Source organism: Tachyglossus aculeatus, chromosome 4 (assembly GCF_015852505.1).
Source record: "Tachyglossus aculeatus isolate mTacAcu1 chromosome 4, mTacAcu1.pri, whole genome shotgun sequence".
Taxonomy (NCBI): Eukaryota; Metazoa; Chordata; class Mammalia; order Monotremata; family Tachyglossidae; genus Tachyglossus; species Tachyglossus aculeatus.
Genome location: NC_052069.1, coordinates 91,588,430 through 91,598,280, shown reverse-complemented (window position 1 = coordinate 91,598,280; position 9,851 = coordinate 91,588,430). Strand labels below are relative to the sequence as shown.

The following is a 9,851-nucleotide window of genomic DNA, read 5'->3' as shown; positions in this document are numbered from 1 at the left end:
CTGTAAAATGGGGATTGAGATTATGAGTCCCACGTGGGACAGGGACTGTGTTCAGTTTGATTGCTTGTATCTACCCCAGCGCTTAGTACAGTGCCTGGCACACAGTAAGCATTTAAATACCACAATTTTATTATTACTATTCATAATTAATCAAAGTTATTTACTGAGTGCCTACTGAGTGCAGCACACTGTACTAAGTGCTCGGGAGAGGACAATAGAACAGAGTTGGAAGACATGTTCCCTGCCCAATGTTGCTTTGAGTGACTTCGGTATAGAATCTTCTGATCAACTTTAACCTTTTTAGCTCACTTCAACCAATTCTTAAATTGAGGCCAAGCTGTCTTGTCTTATGCCATTGAGTAGTTTCTGACCCATAGTGTCACAACGGACACATCTCTTCCAGAATGCCCCGTTCTCCATCTGCAATCATTCTGGTAGTGTATCCAGAGAGTTTTCTTGGTGAAAATATGGAAGTGGTTGACCACTGCCTTCTTCCGCGCAGTCAACTTGAGTCTCCGCCCTCGACTCTCTCCCGTGCCGCTGCTGCCCAGCATGAGTGAGTTCTGACTTGTAGCAAATTGTCTTCCACTTGCTAGCTACTGGCCAAGCTAGGAATGGAATGGGTAGGCCTCTGCTTGACTCTCCCTCCCATAGCCGAGACTCCTAAAGTACTGGAAACTCTCCAGGTGCGACTCTGAGAGGGGAAGGCCAAGCTCAGTCACCTCTATACTGAATCCTTTTCTTTTCTCTCCTCTTAAAGCCCTTTTTTGTTCTAGTCACAAGTAGCAGCTTAAGCAGAACACACAAAGTATTTGTCATGTGGGCAGGGAATGTGCCTGTTTATTGTATTCTCCCAGATGCTTAGTACAGTGCTCTGCACACAGCAAGTGCTCAGTAAACAATAATTACAATAATAATAATAATAATGATGGCATTAAGTACTTACTATGTGCAAAGCACTGTTCTAAGTGCTGGAGAGGTTACAAGATGATCAGGTTGTCCTACGGGGGGGATCACTGTCTTAATCCCCATTTTACAGATAAGGTAACTGAGGCCCAGAGAAGTTAAGTGACTTGCCCAAAGTCACAGAGCTGACAAGTGGCTGAGCCGGGATTTGAACCCATGATCTCTGACTCCAAATCTCATGCTCATTTCACTGAGACATGCTGCTTCTCCCAGGTTACAAGGGAGGTTACAAGATGATCAGGTTGTCCTACAGGGGGGATCACTGTCTTAATCCCCATTTTACAGATAAGGTAACTGAGGCCCAGAGAAGCTAAGTGACTTGCCCAAAGTCACAGAGCTGACAAGTGGCTGAGCCGGGATTTGAACCCATGATCTCTGACTCCAAATCCCACGCTCTTTTCACTGAGCCATGCTGCTTCTCCCAGATATGATTGGATGAATGAGCAAATTACTTTTCATGCAAAAGGAGAGGAAACTGAGGAGGGAAAGAAAGGGAAAAGAAGTAGGTCAACAAACAGGACAGAAGGGAGAAGCAATGTGGTCTAATAAATAAAACACAGGCCTAGGAGTCAGAAGGACCTGGGTTCTAGTCCCAGCTCTAGGCATTTCACTTCTCTGTGTCTCAGTTACCTCATCTGTAAAATGGGGATTAAGACTGTTAGCCCCATGCAGCACTCAATCACCTTGCCCCCTCCTACCTAGCCTTAATATTCTCCTGGTACAACAAAGCCTTCACTCTACACTCCTCTAACTCCAGGCTTATCACTGTACCTCGATCTCATCCATTCATTCAACCGTGTTTATTGAGCGCTTACTGTATCTATCTCGCCACAGACCTCTTGTCCTCGTCCTGCCCCTGGCCTGGAGCTCCTTCCCTCCTCAAATCCCACAAATAATTACTCTCCCCCTCTTCAAAGCCTTATTGACGGCACAACTCCTCCAAGAGACTTTCCCTGACTAATTAAAGTAATAGTACTTTTTAAGCCCTTACTATGTGCCAAACAATATTCTAAGTGCTGGGGTAAATACAAGTGAAGCAGCATGGCTCAGTGGAAAGAGCACGGGCTTTGGAGTCAGTGGTCAGGGGTTCAAATCCCGGCTCCTCCAATTGTCAGCTGTGTGACTTTGGGCAAGTCACTTAACTTCTCTGGGCCTCAATTAGCTCATCTGTAAAATAGGGATTAAGACTGTGAGCCTCCTGTGGGACAATCTGACCACATTGTAACCTCCCCAGTGCTTAGAACAGTGCTGTGCACATAGTAAGTGCTTAATAAATGGCATCGTTATTATTATTATTAAGTTAATCAGGTTGGACAGAGTCCCTGCTCCATATGGGGCTCACACTCTTATCCCCATTTAACAGATGAGGTAACTGAGACCCAGAGACATAAAGTAACTTGTCCAAGGTCACACAGCAGACATGTAGCAGAGCCAGAGCTAGAACCCAGGTCCTTCTGACTTCCAGGATCATGCTCTGTCCATTAAGCCACACTGCTTCTCAGGCAGCATGGCTGGAGAAGCAGAGAACCAGGAAAGGAGGGCTTTGACTGAGCCCTCTTTTCTTTTTCTTCCACTCCCTTCTGCATCACCTTGACTTGTTCCTTTTGTTCTTTCCCCTCCAAGCCCCACAGCACTTATGTACATAGCTGCAAGTTTTATTTATTTATTTATATTATTGTCTGTCTCCCCATTCAGACTAAAAGCTCTTTATGGGAAGGGAATGTTCTGTTTTTGTACTCTCCCAAGTGCTTAGTACACTGCTCTGCACACAGTAAGTGCTCAATAAATACAAGTGACTGACTGACGTGCATTGTGTCCAACCTGATTACCTTCTATCTTTCTCAGTACTTCAAACAATGCCTGACACATAGTAGGTGCTTAACTAATACCATGAAAAAAAGTGAGAAAGAGGTGAAGCATTATAGCTTAATAGAAAGAGCACGGGATTTAGGGTCAGGAGACTTGAATCAGGGACCCAGTTCTACCACTTGTCTGCTGTGTGACCTTGGGCAAGTCACTTAACTTCTCTGCACCTTAGTTTCCTCATCTGTAAAATGGTGATACAAAACCGCTTCTCACTCCCCCTTAAACTGTAAGCCCATATGAGACCGAGATTATGTACAATCTTATTATCATGTATCCATCCCAGTGCTTAGCACAGTGCTTTGCATATAGTAAATGCTTAACAAATGCTACAATTATCATTAAGATAATCATTATTATTACTACAATTATTAGATGGGAAAGGGAAGAGACAAGGAAGGGAAGAGGTTTAGTGAAGAGGTTCAGCATTGCTCAGTGGAAAGTGCCCTGGCTTGGGAGTCAGAGGTCGTGGGTTCTAATCCCAGCTCCACCACTTGTCAGCTGTGTGACTTTGGGAAAGTCACTTAACTTCTCTGGGCCTCAGTTCCCTCATCTATAAAATGGGAATTAAGATTGTGAGCCCCACATGGGACAACCTGATCACCTTGTATCCCCCCCAGTGCTTAGAACAATGCTTTGTACATAGTAAGCACTTAACAAATGCCATTATTATTATTATTATTATTATCATTAAGCAATCCCATCTTCTCTATGGAAGTTCTTAAATTGCTAAGGAAAAAGAAATTCTAGGAAAGGAAAATCTGAACGCTTAGATGGGCTAAGCCCTTTAATTACTGTTGTTTTGCCCTAGTAACACAAGTCCCAGAAGGGAGTTCTCTGAGGGTAGGAGGTAGTCATGCAGGACACTGAAGTCCAGGTTCTTCTCGAGAGTATTGAAATGCAGCTCGTTCAAGTGGGAGCTCCAGAAGCCAGACAAATTTTAAAGTATCAGTTAGGAAGCCCAGTCAACTGGTTTTATTCCAGACAATCCCGTTTCCAGTTGGTCTGCTCTCTGCCTTGTACGGATACACCACCAGATGTCTTTCTAGATAGAATTTTTATTTTCTGTGGTCAGCTTTTCATTGCCTCAGGTCCTGCTGTGACTTCTATTGCCTGAAAGCAGGGCCTCTCATTTAGAGGTACTTGAGAAGAAAATGCAAAGCTCTGGGGAAACTGGAGGAGTAAGGGTTATGCCAGAGAAATGCTCTTGGTTTGGGTGGCTCCTGATGTATTCCCACATTATGCTGGGTATGTAATAATAATAATGATGATGGCATTTATTAAGCACTTACTATGTGCAAAGCACTGTACTAAGCACTGGGGAGGTTACAAGGTGATCAGATTGTCCCACGGGGGGGCTCACAGTCTTAATCCCCATTTTTGCAGATGAGTAACTGAGGCCCAGAGAAATGAAGTGACTTACCCAAAATCACACAGCTGACAATTGGTGGAGCGGGGATTTGAACCCATGACCTCTGACTCCAAAGCCCGGGATTTTTCCACTGAGCCACGCTGCTTCTCCACAGTATTACACTGTGATCCTGAGGCAAATTGATTGGCCTTGGTTGGCAATTTGAAGCATGGCCCTTGCCCATGCTTCATGATGGCTACCCAGGGATACCCTAGTCTCAGTGAATGGATGAGATAATGTGGCAGAAAGTGGCTTGTTAGATCCATTAGGAACTGAGGGACTTCTTGAGATAGTGGGACTTGGACAGGGGAGATGAACTCCATCCGAGCCAAAAAGGTATTAGACGATTCTTCTGATTAATTAAAAGGGAGTGAGACATTTAGAAGACTGTTTTTAATCTAAAAAGCAGGGAAAAGTCAACAAGTGTGATAAAGTGGGAGACTCCCATTGACACCCACCCCACCCCCAGTTGACACCGTCTCACTACCTCCAGGAAGGCTACTCCAGTGAAATGGGAAGAAGATAGTTTTCCCAGGGTATGAACAACATCATCCACTCTGAGCTATCATTCACCTCACAATTAAAAAATAAATAAATGAATCCATTCATAAAGAGTAAAAATTTTATGTGGATACTTCATTTTATCAGTGCTTAGAACAGTGGTTGGTACAGAGAAAGTGCTTAACAAACACCATTATTACTATTATTATTATTATCATGTGTAAGTACCCAGATGTGAGATGGTGGGCCTTTTGCATGTTTTATAGGCCTATTGCCCAGTAGAAGTACTAATATTAAATCAAACAATTGATGAAAAAGCGCATCAGGACAAGGCTTTCAACTTCTTCCAGAAGAAAACTGCAGAGGATCTCTGTGAGAATGATTTCATTGGATTGGCGAGAAAAGAAATTAGATTGATCTTTATCTAGGAGAACAGAAAACAGAGACAGTGGGTCTAGACTACATGCCCAAAGAACTCGAAGGAAAGAGAATTATTCAATTATTATGGAGTGTTTTCAATAGTTCGGAAGAGCTCTGTGCTCATAAACCTCAGCCCATCAAAAACATATTTAGTCAGAGAAAGATAGATTCGGTACTGTAAGGGACTTTCAGGTTTTGATTTTGATTTGGTCTTTCTCTTTAGAGTTTTCACTGCCTGAGGAAGGAAATTAGTTAATAGCATATTTGAATAAGATGAAGCAACAAATGAGACAGCCTCTTTCTCTTGCAATAAATCCATGCAAAGTAAAATGCTTAAAGAATCTTACAATTTATTCTTATTAATGTTGATGTCTCTGGGTTTCCTGTTAATGCACTTCCAACCCAAAATATGATACAATTGTATCAATAATAATAATAATAATGCTAAGAATTAATTGTGGCATTTGTTTAGCACTTACTATGTGCAGAGCAGTGTTAAACAACGGGGTAGATACAATTAGATCAGACAGTCTCTGTCGCACATAGGGCTCACAGCCTGAGGAGGGAGAACAGGTATTTAATCCTCATTTTACAGATTGAGGCTACTGAGTCACAGAGTAGTTCAGTGACTTGCCAAAGGTCACATGGCAGGCAAGTAACAGACTCAAGTTTAGAACTCCCAGTTCTGCCGGCCTTCACCCTAGGCCACACTGCTTCATTGTACCTATACTTTCTTCTCCAATTATGAATCATTTAAATAGCAGAAGTGTTCCAAGTGGCACTGGGGAGAAGGTTCTGCTCCAGTTTTGGACAGCTGTATTTGTATGTGCCTCTATTGTGATGTGCTTATAGTGGCTGATGAAGATTCATCTGAGCTGCATTTGAGTACATTCCCAGAGTTCGGTTTTGTAGGTTCAGTGATGCCAATCCCTGGGGCCTTGCCAAGTTCATCTCTTCTACTTTGTTGCTGTGGAAAGGGGAAGAATGCAGGATAACTGGAAGTCTGTGAAGGGAAGGTGGGGGTAGCTCATCAGATATTTTTTCTACTTTTGGACCAGAATTCATCCCTGAGATTTATGTAAGCTTGGAAGGAATAACAGACATTGTCTATGATGGGTCATTTGGATCCTTCACCCACACTTTAAAGAACACTGTGTGTTTTGACGCATGACTCCCATTTATGTTCACAGGAATCACCCAACTAGAATTCTTCATAACTCAGGGAATTGAGGGGTTGGCCCTCACTGAAACCGACAGCCTTAATATCAGTTGATCAATGATCAGTGGTTTGATAATCCTCACTGCTTAATTTATATCAAAATTTGTCAGTAAGCAGAAGTCACTTTCTATTTAAACTACTTTTTTCCTATTGAATTCTGCCTGAACCATAACTACTTCAAAGCCTTCAGTCTCTGAATGGCTTAGAATAAGGCAGGGGAAAAACGAGCTCCAGGATGTGAAACTGCCAACTTGCATTGAAAAATTCATTAAAAAACACATCAGCATAGTAAATGCTTAACAAATACCATTGAAACACACACACACTCACCCAGGGTGGACCACTGAGAGGGCTCTTCATAGCTCTCTGCGTGAACATGACAGCATGAGCATGTGACGGAAGAGTATTTAAATGTGCCGAGGTATGAGTGAGGGTGTGGGAGTGCGGTAGTTCGTTTATGAGCATTTTTGTGTGCACGCAGGAGTATTTCTGTATCAGTGGGTGGTCGGATTTTGTCTAAGGACATAAAGTAAGGAGGGGAATAATTGGGACACAAATAAGAAAAAAAAAATCTTTAAAGAATGGAAGAAAGAGGAAGTCCACAATTAGCATTCCTGCTGTTTGTATAACACATACCTTACTGAAACAACCACATGGCCTAACATCTTTCAAAGTGGCTAGTTCCCTCAGAATCTGATTGGATGGAATGGCTTACCTCTGAGACTTCACATTATTGCATTTAATGGGCTTCCTAGGGAGAATTCTCCCTTTCTCCATTTCCTTCAGAAATCTTTTTCCATTGCTGTCTCCTGAGAAAAGCATATTTTACTAGTTTTTAAAATTAAACTCTCCTGGTATGAAGATCATATTATAAAGCTTCAAAGTTAAATGGATGCTGGCTTCAGTCATCTTAAGTTTTCGAGGCTTCGAGGTTTTTGACTTTATGTGAAGATTTATAAACATCTGAAAATAGGGGCTCGCATTATTTTTTGTAACTTCTGCCCTTAAATCCATCATAGACTTTGCCTCTTTAGAAAGTCAAAATAGCAAACTACTCTATGGCCTCTTTAAGAACAACAGTGAAAGCTTTTAGTGAAAGTCCCCTTTGGAGATCTTATAGCTTCTTCCTAAACAAACATCATGACAAGCTTCTACTAAAAGGTTGCTACTGTGAAATGTTAGCACGATGAATAGACACTTCTTTCACAGCCTTTCATAATAAAGATCCCAGAGATCATTTCCTTCTACTCTGAAACGCAGCTTATAGCTGAGTTAAAGTGGGTAATAGCACACAGCGAGTGAAGAATGTCATAACTCACTGAAATTTCAAAAACCACATTCAGGAAGGAGAGAAAACAAAATTTGGCCCGAACAATGGAATTTGTGCTCTCATTGGAGTTTCCATGAGCTCATTCATTATAAATAGGCTGACCATACATCCTGGTTTATGCATAACATTCCTGGATTTTTGTAGGCAGTCCTGAGAAATTTTAGAAAAAAAATATACAGATGTCTTGGCATTAGGACCATTGCAGTAAAACTGATCAGCTGCTCTTGTTCACTTTAAATGCTTGGACTTCCATGTTTACTAGAACATGCTCAGGACATGCTCAATTTAGCTCCCTCAGCATTCTGGAACTTGTGGTATGAATGTTCAATAATCCTGGGTGATTTGGGCCACACAGTCCCTGAGAGGGAAAGAGGAAGATAAGCTAGTCTAAGATGGTCTCCTAAAATTCTGATTTCCCACAAAAATTAAATGACCAGCCTATTTATAATACATTTGGGCCAAGTCTATTCAAAGAGATTATCCAGAACATAAATGGTTAAGATGGACCTAGTTATAAGACTATTTCAGGCAAAATAATTTTATTGGTTTCAAATGATCAATGTGAATTTTGTCCTGAATACATGGATAAGTTGCTAGTGTGGATCCAGGCTTTATGTCGCATAACATTTTGAACTTTCCACTACCGTTGCCCCGTGATATTTTGCAGTGATTACAGAAACTACAGCTGAATGTCTGTCTCAGTCTGGGGTAAAGTCATCTGTTTGAGTAGGGCTAAGTATCAGTGGTAGGGGCAGAAAGAAGTGCCCATTTATTTCAAGATGTCCCTAATCTGCTCTGATCAAGATTTCTATTGTCTTTCATTGCAGTAGTCTGCAATCTGATAGGCAGGACCAATACGATATTATCAAGTATAGAGAAGATATAACAAACAATCACCTTTAAATTACTCACACTTGAGAGAATGAGTACAATTTTTCATTATAGATTTTAAATTCAGCTCCACTGTGCAAATGATAGATTGGATTTTTAAAGTATAGGCATATACCGTACCATCAGTATATCCACATTTCATCACAAGAATTGTCAATATATGTCTAAATGCTATTTTCTCTTATATGAGAAGCCATAAAGATAGATATTAACGGTTTCACAGGACAAGAACAAAAACAAAATTAATTACCTACATTTATCTTACATGTTTAGATACCTGAAAGAAAAGAGGCCAGTGAAGGCCAAAACTCACAATGCTATCACCCGCTGTTACTTAGAAATATCACAATTTAATCTGCATTTTTATCATAATGCTAAAATAATGCATTTCCAATTTTCTAAAGTATGACTATATTACCAAAATAAAATGCAGCTCCCCTGTAACCTTTGCAGTTTCCTTCCATTTTTGCCTCATATTTTTGAAGGCAGTTATTTTAGTAACCATGAAAGTAAGACTTCAAGATCAAAAGCCGATGAATCGATCTTTCATGCTTCTCCACCTCAATCCTTAAGTGTCCCCAAGACTCACAAGATTGTCATGAAGGCCCAAAGAGCATATCCTTTCTTGCTTCTTCAACTTCCTCCCTTGAACAGCTACCCTGAAACTCTGCTGTCTTTGGGCAATGGTTTATGCTGAAGGAGGAAGGTGGTCACCAAGTGGAAAAAATAATGTGGGATTAAGATCTGCCACCTCTAGTCAGACATTTGCATCCCAAATTCTTGATCTTTGGCTAGACCTTCTGGGTGCTCAGAAGGTCCATTATTCAGGCTGCCATCAGTTCATCATAACTGTCCTTCCTGCTTCCCTACAGAATACAGTGCAGCCCAGTGGACAGAGCATGGGCCTGGAAATCAGAAGGGCCTGGGTTCTAATCCCACCTTCATCACTTGTCTGCTCTGTGACCTTGGGAAAGTCACTTCACTTCTCTGCGCCTCCGTTTTTTCATCTGTAAAATGAGAATTTAGACTGTGAGCCCCTTGAGGGACCGGGTGCTGTGTCCAACCTGACTACCGTGTATCTATCCCAGCTCTTAGAACAGTACTTGACACATAGTATAAATGCTTAACAAATACTATTATCATCAACTCACAGTGCCATCATAAGATGGTTGGAGGAAACAGTGTAGTTCTTGCTCCCTTTAACCGCTATCCTAAAGGTTAGGAATTTATCACCCTATTTTTTTTATGGT

At 41.4% G+C, this 9,851-nt stretch overlaps 1 non-coding gene across 1 annotated transcript; it reads right to left on the bottom strand.

Moving 5' to 3' along the window:
- Nucleotides 1-566: 566 nt before the first annotated feature.
- Nucleotides 567-704, bottom strand: LOC119927962. Its single transcript, XR_005450925.1, has one exon. It is a non-coding gene; the product is annotated as a small nucleolar RNA SNORA7 (small nucleolar RNA).
- Between the last annotated feature and the right edge of the window lie 9,147 nt (nt 705-9,851).